At 45.2% G+C, this 22194-nt stretch overlaps 1 protein-coding gene and 1 long non-coding RNA gene across 5 annotated transcripts in view; one reads left to right on the top strand and one right to left on the bottom strand.

The window, feature by feature from the left end:
• LOC139269995 (nuclear factor 1 B-type-like) overlaps positions 1 to 22194 on the bottom strand; it is a 368148-nt gene that overhangs the window by 210132 nt on the left and 135822 nt on the right. The gene's annotated exons all lie outside the window — the stretch shown is intronic.
• The window catches only part of LOC139270041 (uncharacterized), a 134841-nt gene continuing 125512 nt past the window's right edge, over positions 12866 to 22194 (top strand). Inside the window, exons 1-2 of the long non-coding RNA XR_011594396.1 lie at positions 12866 to 13101; positions 15609 to 15697. This is a non-coding gene — a long non-coding RNA (uncharacterized lncRNA). The remainder of the gene's footprint in view (positions 13102 to 15608; positions 15698 to 22194) is intronic.

Genomic DNA, 22194 nt, shown 5'->3' with positions numbered 1-22194 from the left:
TCAATGTCTGCTCTTGTTGATAAAAGGCTCCCGAGGTATGGGAAATGGTCCACATTGTCCAGGGTCGCGCCGTGTATCTTGATTACTGGGGGGCAGTGTTGTGCGGCAAGGACAGGCTGGTGGAGGACCTTTGTCTTATGGATGTTTAGTGTAAGGCTCATGCTTTCGTATGCCTCAGTAAATATGTCGACAATGTCCTGGAGTTCAGCCTCTGTATGTGCGCAGACACAGGCATCGTCTGCGTACTGTAGCTTGATGATAGAGGTTGGAGTGGTCTTGGACCTGGCCTGGAGATGGCGAAGGTTGAACAGGTTCCCACTGGTTCTGTAGTTCAAATTCATTCCAGCGTGGAGCTTGTTCACTGTGAGGTGGAGCATGGCAGCAAGGAAGATTGAGAAGAGGGTTGGGGCAATAACGCAGCCCTGTTTGACCCCGGTCCGGACATGGATTGGGTCTGTAATGGATCCACTGATAAGGATCACGGCCTGCATGTCATCTTGGAGCAGGCAGAGGATGGTGACGAACTTTTGGGGGCATCCGAAACGGAGGAGGACACTCAATAGACCCTCGCAGTTGACAGTGTCAAAGGCCTTTGTAAGGTTGAAGAAGGCCATGTATAAGGGCTGGTGCTGTTCCTTGCATTTTTCCTGCAGCTGTCGCGCTGTAAAAATCATGTCCGTTGTGCCCCGCAGGGAATGAAATCCTCACTGTGACTCCGGGAGGAGCTTCTCAGCCACAGGGAGAAGACGGTTGAGGAGGACTCTAGCGACGACTTTCCCAGCTCCCAGTCCGACTCACTTATACGCCACTAAACTTTGAAGGAACCTAGTTGGTCTTGTGGCAATTGCTTGTATTTCTGGAGAGCGTGAGTGTGAGTGGGAGGGGTTTACATTATATATACAATAGCCCATATTTTGCTGCCAAAATGACAGCGAGTTTAATGGCGCTCACAATTATCTGTGTGTAAATAGGCCAGCAACTTGTGGCAAAGAAGAGAACCCCGTGAATTGCGAATCGTCACAAGTTGCTGGATGATTTACATCACTTAATCGTTAGCTTCATCAACCTCAAGCTCGCTCAAAATCTTTCCATGACTTTCATGAAATTGCTGCATTTTCAGATTAATTGCAAATTAAACCCACCACAGAAAGCTAGGACTAGTACTTAACAGCCTAAGGAACCTTTTAATGAGGAGATTTATGTTCCTGCACTGTCACTCAACCTCTCTGGCCCAGAAAGGGAACAACTGAAACTGTGGAGTCTCATTTCTACAGGTAGTAACTTGTTGTTAGAGATATTAAATTCTACATTTTAAAATCTTTTTCTTAATTTTCCTGTCTCTTTTTTTCTCTTTCTTCCCTCTCTCTATTTCTTTCTGCACCTGACTTGACTCTAAGTAACCCTACGTCCTTCTCCATCGTTCTTCTGTTTCTTTCTCAAACCTTAAATCTCATTGGTTAAGGAAATAGACTATTGGTCCCTACGATCACCAAGGCCCCAGATGCCCAGATAACAGCTCGCACTTCCCGAAATTTGCAGGCCAAAAACTTTTTGAGCTGAAGGGTGAGAGAGAAAGTGTAACTAATGGAACATGTCATGCGATGCCCCGCTCCAGCAAAATCTGGGCCAATGTGACATTCACTGAACTAGGAAGGCTACTAATAGACCCCATGAAATTTTGACAAACAAAATTATTAAGGAGCAAAGACCGTGCATTTATATTGCATCTTTCAGAATCTCAGTATGTCCCAAAGTGCTTCACAGCCAATTAACTATTTTTGAAGTATGCCAAAGTTGTGATGTAGAGAAATGTAGCAAACAATATGCGCACAGCAAGATCCCACAAACAACAACGAGATATTGACCAGATAATCAGTATTGGTGATGTTGGTTGAGGGACAAGTGTTGGTCAGGACACTGAGAGAACTCTCCTGCTAATCTTTGAATAGTGTCAAGGAATCTTTTATGTCCTCCTGAGATGAAACAGGGCCTCGGTTCAATATCTCATCCAAAAGACAGCATCTCCCATGGAGAGAGAAAGCAAGAGAGAAAGCAGAGAGAGAGGAAGAGAGAGGAAGATAGAAAGAAAGAAAGAAAGAATACAGCTAATGAAGTACTTTTGGAGTATAGTCACTGTTGTAATGTGGGAAATGTGACCGCCAATTTCAGCACAGCAAGCTCCCACAAACAGCAATGTGTCCACGCCGACCGACAAAGAGCTATCCAGCCTAATCCCACTTTCCAGCTCTTGGTCCATAGCTCTGTAGAGGTTAAGGCAAGTGCACATCCAAGTATTTTTTAAATGTGGTAAGGGTTTCTGCCTCTACCACCTTTTTAGGCAGTAAGTTCCAGAACCCTGAAATTTCTCCTCAAATCTCCTCTAAACCTTCCAGCAATTACTTTAAATCTATGACCCCTGGCTGTTGACCCCTCTGCAAAGATACTTCCTATCCACTCGATCTAGGCCCTCATAATTTTATACACCTCAATAAGGTCTCCCCTCAGCCTCCTCTGTTCCAAAGAAAACAAACCCAGCCGATCCAATCTTTCCTCATAACTAATATTCTCCAGTCCAGGCGACATTCTCGTAAATCTCTTCTGTACCCTCTCCAGTGCAATCACATCTTTCCTGTAATGTGACCAGAATTGCACGCATTTGGCTCGAATGAACAAAATGTTGAATCACTGTGGGTGGAGATTAGAGATAGTAAGGGGAAAAAAAATCACTGGTGGGCGTAGTTTATAGGCCCCCAAATAATAACTTCACGGTGGGGCGGGCAATAATCAAGGGAATAATAGAGGCATGTGAAAAAGGAACGGCAATAATCATGGGGGATTTTAACCTACATATCGATTGGTCAAATCAAATCGCACAGGGTAGCCTTGAGGAGGAATTCATAGAATGCATACGGGATTGTTTCTTAGAAAAATATGTTACAGAACCTACAAGGGAGCAAGCTATCTTAGATCTGGTCCTGTGTAATGAGACAGGAATAATAAACAATCTCCTCGTAAAAGATCCTCTTGGAATGAGTGATCACAGTATGGTTGAATTTGTAATAGATTGAGGGTGAGGAAGTAGTGTCTCAAACGAGCATACTATGCTTAAACAAAGGGGACTACAGTGGGATGAGGGCAGAGTTGGCTAAAGTAGACTGGAAACACAGACTAAACGGTGGCACAATTGAGGAACAGTGGAGGACTTTTAAGGAGCTCTTTCATAATGCTCAACAAAAATATATTCCAGTGAAAAAGAAGGGCGGTAAGAGAAGGGATAACCAGCCGTGGATAACCAAGGAAATAAAGGAGAGTATCAAATTAAAAACCAATGCGTATAAGGTGGCCAAGGTTAATGGGAAACTAGAAGATTGGGAACATTTTAAACAACAGCAAAGAATGACTAAGAAAGCAATAAAGAAAGGAAAGATAGATTACAAAAGTAAACTTGCGCAAAACATAAAAACGGATAGTAAAAGCTTTTTCCGATATATAAAACGGAAGAGAGTGACTAAAGTAAATGTTGGTCCCTTAGAAGATGAGAAGGGGGATTTAATAATGGGAAATGTGGAAATAGCTGAGACCTTAAACAATTATTTTGCTTCGGTCTTCACAGTGGAAGACACAAAAACCATGTCAAAAATTGCTGGTCACGGGAATGTGGGAAGGGAGGACCTTGAGACAATCACTATCACTAGGGGGGAAGTGCTGGACAGGCTAATGGGACTCAAGGTAGACAAGTCCCCTGGTCCTGATGAAATGCATCCCAGGGTATTAAAAGAGATGGCGGAAGTTATAGCAGATGCATTCGTTATAATCTACCAAAATTCTCTGGACTCTGGGGAGATACCAGCGGATTGGAAAGCAGCTAATGTAACGCCTCTGTTTACAAAAGGGGGCAGACAAAAGGCAGGTAACGATAGGCCAGTTAGTTTAACATCTGTAGTGGGGAAAATGCTTGAAGCTATCATTAAGGAAGAAATAGCGGGACATCTAGATAGGAATAGTGCAATCAAGCAGACGCAACATAGAATCATGAAGGGGAAATCATGTTTAACTAATTTACTGGAATTCTTTGAGGATATAACGAGCATGGTGGATAGAGGTGTACCGATGGATGTGGTGTATTTAGATTTCCAAAAGGCATTCGATAAGATGTCACACAAAAGGTTACTGCAGAAGATAAAGGTACGCGGAGTCAGAGGAAATGTATTAGCATGGATAGAGAATTGGCTGGCTAACAGAAAGCAGAGAGTCGGGATAAATGGGTCCTTTTCGGGTTGGAAATCGGTGGTTAGTGGTGTGCCACAGGGATCGGTGCTGAGACCACAACTGTTTACAATATACATAGATGACCTGGAAGAGAGTTAGTGTAACAAAATTTGCAGATGACACAAAGATTAGTGGGAAAGTGGGTTGTGTAGAGGACACAGAGAGGCTGCAAAGAGATTTGGATAGGTTAAGCGAATGGGCTAAGGTTTGGCAGATGGAATACAATGTCGGAAAATGTGAGGTCATCCACCTTGGAAAGAAACAGTAAAAGGGAATATTATTTGAATGGGGAGAAATTACAACATGCTGCGGTGCAGAGGGACCTGGGGGTCCTTGTGCATGAATCCCAAAAAGTTAGTTTGCAGGTGCAGCAGGTAATCAGGAAGGCGAATGGAATGTTGGCCTTCATTGCGAGAGGGATGGAGTACAAAAGCAGGGAGGTCCTGCTGCAACTGTACAGGGTATTGGTGAGGCTGCACCTGGAGTACTGCGTCCATGTTTGGTCACCTTACTGAAGGAAGGATATACTAGCATTGGAGTGGGTACAGAGACGATTCACTAGGCTGATTCCGGAGATGAGGGGGTTACTTTATGATGATAGATTGAGTAGACTGGGTCTTTACTCGTTGGAGTTCAGAAGGATGAGGGATGATCTTATAGAAACATTTGAAATAATGACAGGGATAGACAAGATAGAGGCAGAGAGGTTGTTTCCACTGGTCGGGGAGACTAGAACTCGAGGTCACAGCCTCAAAATACGGGGGAGACAATTTAAAACTGAGTTGAGAAGGAATTTCTTCTCCCAGAGGGTTGTGAATCTGTGGAATTCTCTGCCCAAGGAAGCAGTTGAGACTAGCTCATTCAATGTATTCAAATCACAGATAGATAGATTTTTAACCAATAAGAGAATTAAGGGTTATGGGGAGCGGGCGGGTAAGTGGAGCTGAGCCCACGGCCAGATCAGCCATGATCTTTTTGAGTGGCGGAGCAGGCTCGAGGGGCTAGATGGCCTACTCATGTTCCTAATTCTTATGTTCTTATGTCCTTATGTTCAATACTCCAGCTGTGGCCGAACTGCTATTTTATACAGATCAAGCATAACTTCCATGCTCTTGTATTCTATGTTTGGCTAATAAAGACAATATTCCGTATGCCTTCCTTACCACCTTATCTATCTAGCCTGCTACCATCAGCGATCTGTGGACATGCACTCCGAGGTCCCTTTGTTCCGCTACACTTAATGTCCTAGCATTTATTATATATTCCCTTGCTTTGTTAGCCCTCCCCAAATGCATGACCTCATACTTCTTATTGAATTCCATTTGCCACTGTTCTGCCCACCTGACCAGTTCATTGATATCTTCCTGCAGTCAACAGCTTTCTTCTTCATTACCAACCACACAGCCTATTTTATTATCAGCTGCAAACTTCTTAATCATACCTCCTACAATCAAGTCTGAATCATTGATATATACCACAAAAAACAAGGGAATTAGTACTGAGCCCTGCGGAACCGCACTGGAAACAGCCTTCCAGTCACAAAAACACCCATCAACCATTACCCTTTGCTTCCTCCCTCTGAGATAATTTTGGATCCAACTTGCCACTTTGCCCTGGATCCCATGAACTTTTACTTTCGTGACCAGTCTACCATGTGGGACCTTATTAAAAGCCTTGCTAAAATCGATATACACTGAATAATGACCAAATAACCTGTTTTTTTTTGTTATTTTGACTGGGGGATAAATATTGGCCAGGACACCGGGGATAACTCCCCTGCGAGTTAGGCAAGAGTACTACCACTGCACCATGACTAACAGTTCAGTGCAGTACTGAGAGAGTGCTGCATTGCCTGTTACTTCAATGCAGCACTAAGGGAAGTGCTTCAGGGAGGAAAGATTCCATGGCACGATTCAAAATATTGCAGGGAGTTCTCCATCAACATTCCTCTCTCAACCAACACGAACAAAAACACATTGGGGCTGAAATGCAGTGTCCGAATAAGGCACGTTACCGCCGTTTTGCGGCAGCCATGCGGTGGAATCGAGTTGCTGCCGCGTTGCAGTCCATTGGCCACCCCAACCCAAATTGACCTCGGGGATTTTTCGGCCTGTCCCCACTTCCGTCCCGCTGCTGCCAACTGCTGCAAGCGCGTCATCAAAGCGGGCACTGCCACTCTCCCGTACCTCCATTTCAATCCGCCCCAAATTTACTTTTAAAAAATCCACGAGCGGCTGCACGGTGACCCTGAGAGCTTTTTCTGTCGGTGCACCTTGTCTGCTCTCTCTCTACCCTGGCAGTGCAGCAGCCATTAAAGGCGAGGGCCGAATGCAGCGGCCACCATCTTATTTTTTTGCCAGCCGACTTCCATGTCGGCCGGAATATTATGCCCCCGGGTTCGGCTGGGCCGCCAACAGGCAGCCTAGCACCCCATCTTGGGTGCCAGGCTGCTGGCCCGGCCGAGACCCTCGCTGGTGGCTCAGTGGACCGATGTTTCGGAATGCCGAACGCTCTCCTCTTTAAGTGAAGGGGAGAGTGTGGTTTATGCAAACGCATTGTGACGTCACCTGCGCTCCACCCCTCACCAGGATTTACCGCCGTACTTCCGGCCCCACTATGACCAACATCCGGTCCAGCGTGAAAAAAAGTTGAAAGTGGAAAAATCGCTCGGAAGGCCGCCGTATCGCAACAGGCGGTAAAAAAAGTTTAAAAAAACGTGGGTGTGCCAGCTTTCTGGCATGCCTGAATTTCGGCCTCATTAGCTCATCATTCAAATTTTTGTTCTGAGACCTTATCGTGCACAAATTTGCCAGGTTTTCAAACACTGCAATAGTAAATTCAGCGGGTCTACAGGGCTGTAGTGATACCCGCCCTCCTGCATGGCTCAGAGACATGGACCGTGTACAGTAGGCACCACAAATCGCTGGAGAAATACCACCAACGATGTCTCCGCAAGATCCTGCAAATCCCCTGAGAGGACAGATGCACCAATGTGAGTGTTCTCGATCAGGCCAACATCCCCAGCATCGAAGCACTGACCACACTTTGCAGGCCACAGGAATGTGGGAAGGGAGGACCTTGAGACAATCACTATCACTAGGGGGGTAGTGCTGGACAGGCTAATGGGACTCAAGGTGGACAAGTCCCCTGGTCCTGATGAAATGCATCCCAGGGTATTGAAAGAGATGGCGGAAGTTATAGCAGATGCATTCGTTATAATCTACCAAAATTCTCTGGATTCTGGGGAGGTACCAGCGGATTAGAAAGCAGCTAATGTAACACCTCTGTTTAAAAAAGGGGGCAGGCAAAAGGCAGGTAACAATAGGCAGGTTAGTTTAACATCTGTAGTGGGGAAAATGCTTGAAACTATCATTAAGGAAGAAATAGCGGGGCATCTAGATAGGAATAGTGCAATCAAGCAGACGCAGCATGGATTCATGAAAGGGAAATCATGTTTAACTAACTTACTGGAATTCTTTGAGGATATAACGAGCATGGTGGATAGAGCTGTACCGATGGATGTGGTGTATTTAGATTTCCAAAAGGCATTCGCTAAGGTGCCACACAAAAGGTTACTGCAGAAGATAAAGGTACGCGGAGTCAGAGGAAATGTATTAGCATGGATAGAGAATTGGCTGGCGAACAGAAAGCAGAAAGTCGGGATAAATGGGTCCTTTTCCGGTTGGAAATCAGTGGTTAGTGGTGTGCCACAGGGATCAGTGTTGGGACCACAACTGTTTACAATATACATAGATGACCTAGAAAAGGGGACAGAGTGTAATGCAACAAAATTTGCAGATGACATTAAGATTAGTGGGAAAACGGGTTGTGTAGAGGACTCAGAGAGGCTGCAAGGAGATTTGGATAGGTTAAGCGAATGGGCTAAGGTTTGGCAGATGGAATACAATGTCGGAAAGTGTGAGGTCATCCACCTTGTGAAAAAAAACAGTAAAAGGGAATATTATTTGAATGGGGAGAAATTACAACATGCTGTGGTGCAGAGGGACCTGGGGGTCCTTGTGCATGAATCCCAAAAGGTTAGTTTGCAGGTGCAGCAGGTAATCAGGAAGGCGAATGGAATGTTGGCCTTCATTGCGAGAGGGATGGAGTACAAAAGCAGGGAGGTCTTGCTGCAACTGTATAAGGTATTGGTAAGGCCGCACCTGGAGTACTGCGTGCAGTTTTGGTCACCTTACTTAAGGAAGGATATACTAGCTTTGGAAGGGGTACAGAGACGATTCACTCGGCTGATTCCAGAAATGAGGGGGTTACCTTATGATGATAGATTGAGTAGACTGGGTCTTTACTCCTTGGAGTTCAGAAGGATGAGGGGTGATCTTATAGAAACATTTAAAATCATGAAAGGGATACACAAGATAGAGGCAGAGAGGTTCTTTCCACTGGTAGGGGAGACTAGAACTAGGGGGCACAGCCTCAAAATACAGAGGAGCCAATTTAAAACCGAGTTGAGAAAGAATTTCTTCTCCCAGAGGGTTGTGAATCTGTGGAATTCTCTGCCCAAGGAAGCAGTTGAAGCTGGCTCATTGAATGTTTTCAAGTCAAAGATAGATAGATTTTTAACCAATAAGGGAATTAAGGGTTGCGGGCAGAGGGCGGGTAAGTGGAGCTGAGTCCACGGCCAGATCAGCCATGATCTTATTGAATGGCGGAGCAGGCTCGAGGGGCTAGATGGCCTACTCCTGTTCCTAATTCTTATGTTCTTATGTTCACACTTGACCAGCTTCGTTGAGCGGGCCACATTGTCCACTTCCCCAACACAAGACTCCCAAAGCAAGCGCTCCACTCGGAGCTCCGACACGACAAGCGAGCCCCAGGTGGGCAGTGGAAATGTTTCAAGGACACCCTCAAAGCCTCCTCGAAAAAGTGCAACATCCCCACTGACACCTGGGAGTTCCTGGCCAAAGACCGCCCTAAGTGGAGGAAGAGCATCCGGGAGGGTGCTGAGCACCTCGAGTCTCATCGCCGAGAGCATGCAGAAACCAAGCGCAGGCAGTGGAAGGAGCGTGCAACAAACCAAACTCCCCACCCACCCTTTCCTCCCACCTGTGATTCCCTTACTGGACTGTTCAGTCACCTGAGAACTCACTTTTAGAGTGGAAGCAAGTCTTCCTCGATTTCTAGGGACTGCCTATGATGATGAGCAAATTCACTTCAAAATCGAAGCCATTGATTATAAAGCACTTTGGGACATTACTAAGGATGTAATAAGGTGTTATATAAATTGTAACTTTTCACTCAGTGTGGAATTCCATTAAACTTGTCACAATGGTATTTTTGATATAGATTGTGATTTTAGATCAATTGTAACAGGCTTACCCATATTGCGTATTTATAAGTGACTGCTCAATGCAGCAATTTGTGAAAAACACAGTCGCAAAACCAATACCATGCTTGAGTCTTACAACGAGTTGTTCTAATGAATAAGAAAATGCTGTATCACCTTGATAACCTGCTTCTGGGCCAGATTTCCAAATGCAGGAATGCCATTGTCTTTTGGCACCAGCGATTGAAGATGGTCACGTGTCCCTCTTCCCACATCACTGCACATTACACAGATGAATGCAACTAAAGACTGTGCCATATTCTGAATGATTTTAGGAGTAAACGGGAAAAGAAAAAAGATTTTGCTCTTCTTTCTCTTCCTTTCTCTTCCTCCTTAAAATTCCATTAAATATATGGGTCACTCATCAAGCCTGCAGGCTGCATTTTATTGCATCAGACGTATGTTTAATGCACAATCTTGCTGGCTCCCATTCCTTACAGTTCAGGTAATGTTCCACAGGCAATTATTGGGCAACACACTCTATCATTAAATCAAACCTCCAAAATCCCTGAAAGTGGCATTACCCTGATGAATTGCAGCACCACCTTAAAGACTAAACAACATCTTTCTCAAAAGAAATCTCACAATGCTATTTGGACAGATGCTATTTGATTGCTGTCAAGTGTAGGCACGGTAGAATGTAATTCTGAAACAGAAGCAGAATTATCTCAATTCCTGCTAAAAACATTCAGTAGAACAAGACACTTTTAAAATAAATTACAATACAGATTTGTCTTATTTTCTTCAATACAATTGTTCCCCACCATTGATGGTAATAACTTCAGCCACCTAGGTCCCATGCTCTGTAATTATCTCCTTAACCCTCTATGCCTCTCCACCTCCCCTCTTTTTTAAACTCAATTCTTCAACCAATCTTCAGGTATGCAATATCTCCCTTTCTTTTAGCTCAACATCCATTTTATTCCTTATGCCTCTGTGAATGTCTTGGGGCTTTTTTCTAAGTAAAGCGAGAAAGAACTTGAATTTATATAGCGCCTTTCACAAGCTCAAGCTTCACAGCCAATGAAGTACTTTTGGAGTGTAGTCACTGTTGTAATGTAGGAAACGTGGCAGTCAATTTGCGCACAGCAAGCTCCCACAAACAACAATGTGATAGCATAAGAACATAAGAAATAGGAGCAGGTGAAGGCCATTTTGCCCCTCGAGACTGCTCCACCATTCAATAAGCTGATGTAATATCCATAAATCACAAAGCTTAAACCCAACAAAATCTGATCTGATCATGGACTCAGATCCACTTTCCTGCCCGCTCCCCATAACCCTTTATTCCCTTATCACTCAAAAATCTATCTATCTCTGCCTTAAATATGTTAAATATGTTGAGGGATAAATATTGGCCAGGACATCAGGAGAATGCCCATGGTCTTCTTCAAAACAGTGCCATGGGATCTTTTACATCCACCTGAGAGAGCAGACGGGACCTCAATTTAGCATCTCATCCCAAAGAGAACTCCCTCAGTACTGCACTAAAGTGTCAGCCTGCAATCTCTGCTCAAGTCTTCTGACTCAGTGGCACTGAGCCAATGCTGACACTTAAGGCTAATGTTGAAGGCACTATATGAATGAAAGTTGTTGTTGTTGTTCCACATTTATCTATCTAATCACAGCCAGGGCATGGCTTCCTACCCCCCACACCATCACCTCCAGAATTTCCCTAAAGACTCATCCTGTGGGGCCCACAGTAAAGTTGACCCTAATATCTTCACAGCAGATAATTCCTGCAGCACTGCAGCTATTAACACTTTTAGCAGTGCAGGAGCAGTGTAAACTTTACAGAGTTTGTAGCTGTGCAGAAATACTGTAAATTAAAATGCTATTTTGTTGGGTTTAAGCTTTGTGATTTATGGATATTACATGCCAAAGCTCTAACTACTTTAAAACATCAAGCAATTAGGAAGGCAAATGTTAGCCTTTATTGCAAGTGGGTTAGAGTATAAGAGTAAGACAGTATTTCTGCAATTATATAGGGCTCTGGTGAGACCACACCTGAAGCACTGTGTACAGTTTTGGTTTTACCTAAGGAAGGATGGAATGCCTTAAATGGAGGTTCACTCGACTGATTCCTGGAATGAGAGGGCTGTCCTATGAGGAGAGATTGAGTAGATTGGGCTTATATTCTCTGGAGTTTAAAAAGTATGAGAGGTGTAATATTTTTAGAGGGCTTGAAAGGATAGATGCTGGGAGGATGTTTCCCTCAGCTGGAGAGGCTAGAACTCGGAATCATAGACTCAGGTTAAGGGGTTGGCCATTTGGGACTGAGATGAGGAGGACTTTCTTCACTCAGGTGGTTGTGAATATTTGGAATTCACACCCCCAGAAGATTGTGGATGGTAAGGGAATCAAGGGATATGGGGATAGGACAGGAAAGTGGAGTTTAGGTCGAAAATTAGCCATGATCTTATTGAATGGCGGAGCAGGCTTGAGGGGATGTATGGCTTATTCTTGCTCTTAATTCTTATATTCTTATGTTTGTGTGTGTGAGGCTCCTCTTCCTCACCTCCATTTCCAATAACAATTTGTTTCTCTCTGTCTTTTTTCCCTCAGTTAACTGTCGCTTGCTTGTGTTGCTGCCATCCTTCTCTGGTTTCCCCTTCCTCATTGCTATTTCTCTCTCTCTCTGGGCTTGTAATTCTGCTTCTACATATACAGACAGGCCTCCCCCTGTTCCAGCTGCTCACATGATCTCCATGTGTCTACCTTTCATTTTCTGTGACTTATTTTCTAAGGACTTCTCTCCATTATTATATCTGCTTGTTCTTCCTGCTCCATATCCTTCCTTTCCATGCATTACTGTGAGCGCTGGCCTGCAGTCGGACACACAACCAATAGACCACGTGATTTGGTCAAGACCACCATTCTGCAACTAATTGCGTGATTTTCACAACTTTCTGTCTGTTTCTCTGCTCTTTAATTTTAATGGACAGTATGTTTTATAGTGCTGGCCTCCGCCTCAGCCTACCCTCCAATGAAGGAAATGAATCCAGCAGCCGCTCACACATTTGCCCTGCACCCCTTCCCTCTGCTTGCTGGCACCATAATTCAAAATGTAGTTTAAAGTTGTACCAATGAGCTGAGCACTTACTGACTGTACGTCCAACTATTATAGTACCCAGCTTGAAACTTCCTTCAATGTCCGATGGGCTGAGAGACAAAACACTGGCACTTTAAAATGCGACAATTATTAAATTTAAAGGGGCGGATTTTCCGGTTTCTCGCACCGGAGCGGCGGCAATGGCGGCAGTGAGATCTTCTGGGAGGGCGGTCAGCCTCCAGCGCCCCGCGGGGGTTTTCGGGGCCGGTTTTGCGGCAGCACAGAGCTGCACCGCCCGGAAGACCAGCGCTGGTGTGCAACGCTCCTGGTTGCTTTACGAATCCGTATGCCCCGAAACGCGCCCCGCAGTGAACACCTGGGAAATCGGGCGGGGAACCTATACTGACTGCTGAGAGATAAGTAATGCCATCCTAAGGTAAGTGTGATTGTTTTTTCTTTGAATGTTTTTTTGTGATTTGCGTTGTGCTGGCATGGGCAATGTATTGGGAATGTTTTTGTGAGGTATTTTAGGTTTTTTTTCACCTCAGGTGTATCTTGGAGCGCTCCCGACCCGGCTCTTTAGCTCGGGATTTTCCAATGCAACGTCCAAGAGAGGTGTACAACGCCTCCCTTAGTGCTGTGCCCCCTGACTCGGGGCCCAGCTGCTCAACTTTGATGACTGAGGTGCAAACTATTCCCGAGCGCAAACTTTACTGCCCCGCCGCTATTACCGCCCCAAAAACATCAAAGCCGAAAATCCAGCCCAAATTGTGCAGTGAGATTTTGGATCGCTCAAATATGCCAATGAAATGCTACCTTCTCACCACTGGATTTTTTAATTTCGCAAGCGACTGTCGGGTACTTCAATGTCCACGTGCCTTTCCTCAGCTGTCTATAGTGTAAGGAAGCTTCCCCACCCAACACTGACTCAACGTGCCCACAGCGACATAGCTTTTAGGAGTGGGAGCTGCATTGTGTTTCATACAGAACACATATTTGGAGTTTGTAATCCATGAGACCTGAAAGATCCTCTTGTGCAATATGGTAGACAGAAGGTAACTGATTTTCTTAACTTCGATATTCGTTATATGGTAAAAAGCTGAGGCCCAAATACAAATCCCTGGGCAAAAACACTGATTACATCCACCAAACGGTGAATGAACATTCTATCCCTACTCTTGATCTCCTGTCTCCAACCAGTTACTAAACCATGTTGCAAGGCTATCTCCAATTCCATACACTCTCATTTTTGCTAATAATCTCTTGTTAGGAACCTTATCAAATATTTCTAGAAATCGATAGAGACATCATCCTTAGACACACCCATATATTAGTGGCTTCTTCAAAAAATGCAACTAGATTAGTCAGACATGACTTACTTGTCACAAAATCATGTTGACGTCTTTTGACCAGCTGATATTTGTCCAGGTGCTCAGTCACTCTGTCAATGATGATAGATTCCAGTAACCTCCCTTTAATTGATATTACACTGACAGGTCTGTAGTTATCTGGTTTCTCCCTCCCTCCCTTCCTAAATAATGAAGTGATGTTTGTAATTTTCCAGCCCAAAGGCACAATTCTTGAATTTAAAGAACTTTGGAAAATTATGACGAAGGCATCTGCAATCTTCTCACCCAATCCTTTTAATACCGTGGGGTTGGAAACCAGCAGTTCTTGGAAAGTTGACTATCTTAGGTCTCATTGTTACTTCCATTACATCCACTAAGTTCCTCCCCTTGACTTATATTTTGGTTCCTTAGCACCACTGGTATTTTACTCTCTTCCTTTACTGTGATTACAGATACAAAGTATTCATTTAATAAGTCTGCCATGTCCTTATTATTCGTTATCGTCTGTCTTTAATGACCCCATGATCCAGGTCCGTTAGCGCCTCTGTGGGGGGGGCACAAACGGGGTGGAGGACACTTTTTGCCAGGGGAGGGGGTGCTAACGCTTCCTGGGAAATTAACTGGGAGCTTGTGGAGTGCTGTGCCACACGGTTAGCGCCCCGAACCGCCGCACAACCGGCAATTAGGTCATCGCCGTGTGCACTGACCCCTCATCGACCCGCGCTGACACCTTAACACCCCACAGGAGAAATTGCCCCGTGGGACGCGAGCGGATGTCAAAGCCAGCTTCGCGGGTCATGAAGCTGGCCGACATCCGTTCTCGGGGCGCTCCTTAAAGGGGAGGGTGCCAGCTCCCGGGGCCGCCATCTTTTTTTGGTTGCCGACTCTCAGGTTGGCTCTATTGTAGTGGCCCTGGCGTGGTCAGGGCCGCCATCGTGCAGCCTGGCACTCCGTCTTGGGTGCCGGGCTGCAGACCCAGTACCACGCCGCATTGGTGGCCTAGTGGAGGCCATCAGAGGCCTTGCAGAGTGCACAGCAGCCCTTCCCTTTGAGCGAAAGGGAGGGGCGTTGAAGTGCTATGTGGAGCACACGCGCAGTGCTTCCCTCAGCACCCCAATAGCACCCTGGTAACTGCGCCTAAAGTAAGTGGAGTGCGCGAGATTGCGTTCCACTTCCTTTGAGGAGTGGTAAGGGCAATTCCGCGGTGGAGGTGGGACTTCTGTGCCGGGTGAAAAAAGTCCCGGCCGCCGCCCCCAATCGGGGCGCAGGGCAATTTCACCCCCAGATATCATTATATAAACTATTGCTGTTAGCCTTGCAAATTTTACTTCATAGTTCTTTTTGCATGGACTGGTCCCTATAAAGTCTACATACTGTGATGCAGTCAGATATATCTGCTTGTTACAGCTATCTCTCAAAACCAATTATTCTACCCTATAATACAAACACATGCATGTGCACACACACACACACACACACATAATTTCTTACAGCGAGTTTATGTGTGTGTGTGTGTGTGTGTGTGTGTTATAATTTTGGTGGTTGCGGATATCATGTCCATTTACTGAATATTGTTAATGTTGCTTTGAGTTAGCTATTTGGAGGCATGGGACAGCAGTTCCCCTTCCGATGTTCCCTCAGACCTGTGGCGAGGCACTTGGTCCCTGCTGGGCAACAACGTAGGTGAGATGATCTCTTACACCTTTTTTAATCGTAAACATCTGTATTTTCCAAAATGCAAATCATTTTGATATTTTCAATTTTCATTAGAAGATTATACAATTCATGAAGTTTATTTAGAAAGTTAATGTGTGCAATTGGAATTGGAATTCTAGTAACGTTAGGAAATAATTCATCTAACATGCTAAATTAGAGCTAAATTTATTCTCTTAAAAAAGAATAGCTTTCGTTCATGGAAAAATGCACTTGGGGAATCTTTTTCCATGCCCGCACCAAACTCCTGATGCAATGATGCACAAAATCCCACAAATACTGCGATGTGGCCATTATCTCTCTCCAGTGTCCAAATCAATGCTGTTTTACTGGGAGTGGACACAGTGGGCATAGATGGAATACAATTTTAACTTTTTGCATTCTATTCACTTAGCAGATGTTCAGTTATGTGTTATTCAGTGGAGTTTTACTGTATATTGTAATTGTAGAAAACAGGTTCATCAATGAAATAATTTAACATTAAAGGAATTTTATCCCACATTACAGTAAGTTGCCTTCACATTTGAACAGCAACTACGCACTTATTGCTCATTCACGTTCCTTCATCACCTCATCTGTTAACTTAAATGGCATTATGGTGCTTGACAGAAAATCCGTGTTGTTTAGCAATCCATGTGATTGCTATAAAAGATAACACAAGCCTAAGATGCCTGAGGGTGTTAACCAGCTTCCCAAGTTGCCATATTGTACATTTTGCACTTCTGCAACTGCTTAGAGTAGACAAAACATCACCCGTTGCACTTCGGCATAAAAAAATCAGCTTTCGATTAAGGAGATCCAGCTGCCTTTTGGAGGGTGGGGGTGGGGGAATCATGGAAGAGTTAGCTCGTGAACAGCCTTCTTTGCTCCATCTGGCTTGGATCTGCCATATGGACAAGTATGAGCTGATTAAAGAGAGTCAGCATGGGTTTGTGAAGGACAGGTCAGGTCAGACTAATCTAGTTGACATTTTTGAGGAAGTCACAAGCATGGTGGCTAGGGAAGTGTCTAAGAATATCTATATGGACTTCCAGAAAGCATTTGTTAAGGTTCCAAACAGGAGATTATTAGCAAAAATAAACACGCATAAATTGGAGGTAACCTTTGTGACATGGGTTGGTAATTGGTTAGGAGGTTGGAGACAGAGAGTAGGGATAATAGAAATGTGCCCTGATTGGTGGACTGTGGCAACTGGTGTTCTCCAGGGACCTGTACTGGGTCCTCAGCTATTCACCATATATCAATGACTAGGATGAAGGAATAGGGAGTTATATATCCAAGTTTGCAGATGACACTAAGTTCGGAGGCACAATAAGTTGTGTAGATGGGAGCAGGAAATTATACAAAAACATAGACAGATTAAGCGAGTGGGTAAAACTGTGGCAGAAGGAGTTCAACATGGGGATGCATGAGGTCATCCACGTTAGATTCAAGAAAGATAACTTCAGAATATTTTCTTAATGGCAAGAGACTAAAGATTGTAGAGGAGTAAAGGAGTTTGGATGTCCAGGTAAACATGTCACTAAAAGCTAATGCACAGTTACAAATGTAATCAAAAGGGCTAATGGAATATTGACCTTTATCACATTGAGACTGGAATACACAGGGAGGAAGTTTTCTTCAGTTGTATAGAGCCTTGGTCAGACATCTTGAGTATGGTGTTCAATTTTAGGCACTGCATCCCAGGAAGAATATATTGACCTTGGAGTGGGTACAGCGCAGAATCACCAGAGTGATGCCAGGGCTCAAAGGGTTAAATTATGAGGACAAGTTGTACAAACTTAGCTTGTAACTTGAGCTTAAAAGGTTCAGGGGTGATCTCATTTAAGGTTTTAAACTAATAAAGGGATTCAATAGGGTAGATGGGGAGAAACTATTTCCTCCGGTGGGTATAATGTATTTGCATCATGGGTTCTTTGCTTAAGAATTCCTGGAAACACACTGCTGTTAATAACTAGTTGGTTTATTAGCAAAGGTTTAGCAATCACACTATACATTACAGTTCATCCACCAGGCTCACAACCACCTGCTTCATCGTGGATCCCCTGAACCCAACTGGCTGGGGTTTTATTGAGTCTTGTGAACATCACGTGACTGGCTAAGCCACTCCCAACTCAACAGCTCGACAACCATTTTGTAGAAAACAATCAAGTGCCTCCTGATTAAAGAGTGGGTTACACTCCAAAACCTTTTCAAGAGCCCCCAATTTTTTTTTTCTTGAGGGCACCAAAACACAGGGTGCCTATAGATCAGGAGTGTGGGACTGAAGTGCAACCAGAATTTGAGGAGTAGCCCCTTCAAATATTGGCAGAGGGACTGCAACCTCACACATTCAATAAAAACGTGGAACATGGACACTTCCAGACCGCAGAAATTACAGGCAGCCTGGGAGCCCATGAACCGACTTAAAAACTTATTGCACAGGACTGCTCCGTGCAACACCCTCCAGGCTAAGTCCCCAATAAATAGAGGGAGTACTCCCGCGTAGAGTGCACTCCATTGGGGACCCCGCCTCCTCCGAACGACAAGATGGCGCGCCATGGCGTGTCCGGACGGCAGACGAGGATGGCAATGTGGAGAATGTGCAAGAGCAGCCCATAGAGGAATCCCCTCCGCGCAGATCTGAAAGGCACGGAGGGAATTTCTCCGAGGAGGCTCAAGTTGTGAGGCGCCGGCTCCTGAGGGAAGATTCGGGGCTTTGAAAAAAATGTTGCTTTAAAAAAAATTTCTTCACATCTTTAAAAATGATAACTTGGTGAAGTTTGATTAAATCAGCTGAAAATAGGTTTGTCACCAAAAAATAAGCATTTTTAATCACAATGAGTGTTGTGTATGGAGAAAGAGTCAGACTGAACACTGTGAGCTCAAAGTAAAGTGTGACCTGAGTCTTTTATTGCAGGTCTCCAGAGTGCCTCTCCAACCTGTGAAGCCTCCTTAAATACCTGTGCTGCCAAGGGATTATGGGATCCCTTGTCAGAAAGTGTGAGGTCATCCACCTTGGGAAAAAAAACAGTAAAAGGGAATATTATTTGAATGGGGAGAAATTACAACATGCTGCGGTGCAGCGGGACCTGGGGGTCCTTGTGCATGAAACTCAAAAGGTTAGTTTGCAGGTGCAGCAGGTAATCAGGAAGGCAAATAGAATATTGGCCTTCATTGCGAAAGGGATGGAGTACAAAAGCAGGGAGGATTTGCTGCAACTGTATAAGGTATTGGTAAGGCCGCACCTGGAGTACTGCATGCAGTTTTGGTCACCTTACTTAAGGAAGGGTATACTAGCTTTGGAAGGGGTACAGAGACGATTCACTAGGCTGATTCCAGAAATGAGGGGGATACCTTATGATGATAGATTGAGTAGACTGGGTCTTTACTCGTTGGAGTTCAGAAGGATGAGGGATGATCTTATAGAAACATTTAAAATCATGAAAGGGATACACAAGATAGAGGCAGAGAGGTTGTTTCCATTGGTGGGGGAGACTAGAACTAGGGGACACAGCCTCAAAATACGGAGGAGCCAATTTAAAACCGAGTTGAGAAAAAATTTCTTCTCCCAGAGGGTTGTGAATCTGTGGAATTCTCTGCCCAAGGAAACAGTTGAGGCTAGCTCATTGAATGTTTTCAAGTCAAAGATAGATAGATTTTTAACCAATAAAGGAATTAAGGGTTACGGGGAGAGGGCGGGTAAGTGGAGCTGAGTCCACGACCAGATCAGCCATGATCTTATTGAATGGCGGGGTAGGCTCGAGGGGCTAGATGGCCTACTCCTGTTCCTAATTCTTATGTTCTTATGACTCCAAGGGATGAGCCCTCTGGTGGCTCTACAGAGTAAATACAAGTCCACATATAGAACAACACTCCATCCCCCACCCCCGCAAAGTCAATAGTGTAACTATTTACAATGTGAGTCGATCTGGGGCCCTTCTTGCCCTGGTTGATCGTCTCGGTGTCAAAGCTAGTGTTGTTGAATCACTTGTTAGGCCCTCGCTGGGCTGATGTGCAGCTGGCCTTGCTGGGCTGCCTGGTGTGTTGGACCCTGCTGGGCTGCTGTGGATGATGGATTCTGCTTCGTGGTCAAACGTGGTGTCGGTTGCCACTGGCGTGTATGTTGGTGGTCAAAAAAGGTAGGGTCCAAGGTGGGTTGCTCAGGATAGTCCATGAATCTGAGTTTGGTTTGGTCCAAGTTTTTCTGCTGAATTTCCATCTGAAAGTTTGACTCAAAGCACCCTGCTCTCCTCTTTGGCCACAACAGTGCTAGGAAGCCACTTGGGACCTTGACCATAATTTAATACAAATACAGGATCATTGATTTCAATCTCGCCTGACACATTTGCACTATCATGGTATGCACTTTGTTGAAGCCACCTGTTCATGTAGATCAGGGTGAACTAATGAGAGCCTTGTCTTATGTGCTCTTTTCATGAGCCGTTCAGCAAGTGGGATCCCAGTGAGCGAGTGGGGCCTCATGCGGTAGCTAAGCAGGACGTGGGATAGGCGAGTCTGCAGTGAGTCTTCAGTTACTCTCTTCAAGCTCTGCTTGATGGTTTGCACTGTTCTCTTTGCCTGACCATTGGACGCTGATTTAAACGGGGCAGATGTGACATGTTTGATCCCGTTACGGGTCATGAATGCTTTGAATTCAGAACTGGTAAAACATGGCCCGTTGTCGCTCACCAGGACATCGGGTAAGCCGTATGTGGCAAACATGGCTTTCAGTAGTTGCAATGGACATGTTAGCCGACATTATCTCACATTCAATCTACTTGGAATACACATCTACAACCACAAGGAACATTTTACCTAAGAACGGGCCTGCATAGTCGACGTATACCCTCGACCATGGTTTGGAGGGCCAAGACCATAAACTTAGCGGCGCCTCCCTGGGTACATTGCTTAACTGTGAGCATGTATTACATCTGTGAATGCAGGACTCTAAGTCCGCATCGATACCGGGCCACCACACGTGGGATCTGGCTATCACTTTCATCATTATGATGCCTGGGTAGGTACTGTGTAGGTCATTGATGAAGGTGTCTCTACCCTTCTTGGGGACCACTACTCGATTGCCCCACAGAAGGCAGTCTGCCTGTATCGCCATTTCATCTTTGCGCTGCTGGAACGGCTTTATCTCTTCCTGCATTTCCACTGGGACACTGGACCAGCTCCCGTGAAGCACACAGCTTTTGACTAGAGATATTAAGGGGTCCTGGCTTGTCCAGGTTTTGATCTGCTGGGCAGTGACGGGTGATTGCTCACTCTCAATGCTTCCATAACCATAGCTAGATCTGCGGGCTGCGTCATTTCCACCTCCGTGGTGGGCAATGGCAGCCTACTGAGAGCATCGGCACAGTTTTCTGTGACTGGCCTGTGGCGGATGACATAGTTGTATGCGGACAACGTGAGCACCCATCTCTGGATGCGGGCCGATGCATTGGTATTTAGCCATTTACTCTCGGAAAACAGGGATAAGAGTGGCTTATGGTCAGTTTCCAATTCAAATTTTCGCCCAAACAGGTATTGATGCATTTTTTTTACCCCATAGACACACGCTAACGCTTCTTTCTCAATCATGCTGTAGGCTCTCTCAGCCTTAGACAGCCTCCTGGATGCATAAGCAACCGGTTGCAGGTTCCCAAAATCATTAGTTTGTTGCAATACACACCCGACGCCATACAACGACGCATCACATGCTAGTACCAAACGCTAACATGGATCATACAACACAAGCAATTTGTTTGAGCATAACAATTTTCTCGCTTTTACAAAGGCATTTTCTTGGCTTTTGCCCAAACCCATTCGCCCCCTTTTCGTAATAAGACATGTTGTGGTTCTAGCAGTGTACTGAGACCCGGTAAGAAGTTACCAAAGTAGTTCAAGAGTCCCAGAAACGACCGCAGCTCTGTCATGTTCTGCGGCCTCGTTGCACCGTCCTCCGTCTTCGCGTTGGTGGGCTTGATGCCGTACGCTGCAATCCTCCTTCCCAAGAACTCCACTTCAGGCGCCAGGAAAACGCACTTCGAGCATTTTAACTTAAGCCCCACGCAGTTGAGTCGACTAAGGACCTCCTCCAGGTTCTGCAGGTGCTCGACAGTGTTCCGACCTGTGACCAAGATGTCATCCTGGAAGACCACGGTCTGCGGGACCGACTTCAGTAAACTTTCCATGTTTCTCTGGAATATCGCCGCCGCTGATCGGATTCCAAACGGGCATCTGTTTCAAACAAATAGTCCTTTGTGCATGTTGATGCAGGTGAGGGCCTTCAATGATTCCTCCAGTTCCTGTGTCATGTAGGCTGAAGTCAGATCCAGCTTCGTGAACGTCTTTCCTCCCACCAGCATTGCAAAGAGGTCGGCGGCCTTTGGTAGTAGGTATTGCTCCTGCAGGGAGAAACGATTGATAGTTACTTTGTAATCGCCACAGATTCTGACGGTGCCGTCTCCCTGGAGGACTGGGACGATAGGACTGGCCCA

This window comes from Pristiophorus japonicus, chromosome 1 (genome assembly GCF_044704955.1).
Source record: "Pristiophorus japonicus isolate sPriJap1 chromosome 1, sPriJap1.hap1, whole genome shotgun sequence".
Classification (NCBI taxonomy): domain Eukaryota; kingdom Metazoa; phylum Chordata; class Chondrichthyes; family Pristiophoridae; genus Pristiophorus; species Pristiophorus japonicus.
Note: the sequence above shows the minus strand (reverse complement) of the source record. Positions and strands in the feature narration are given on the sequence as shown.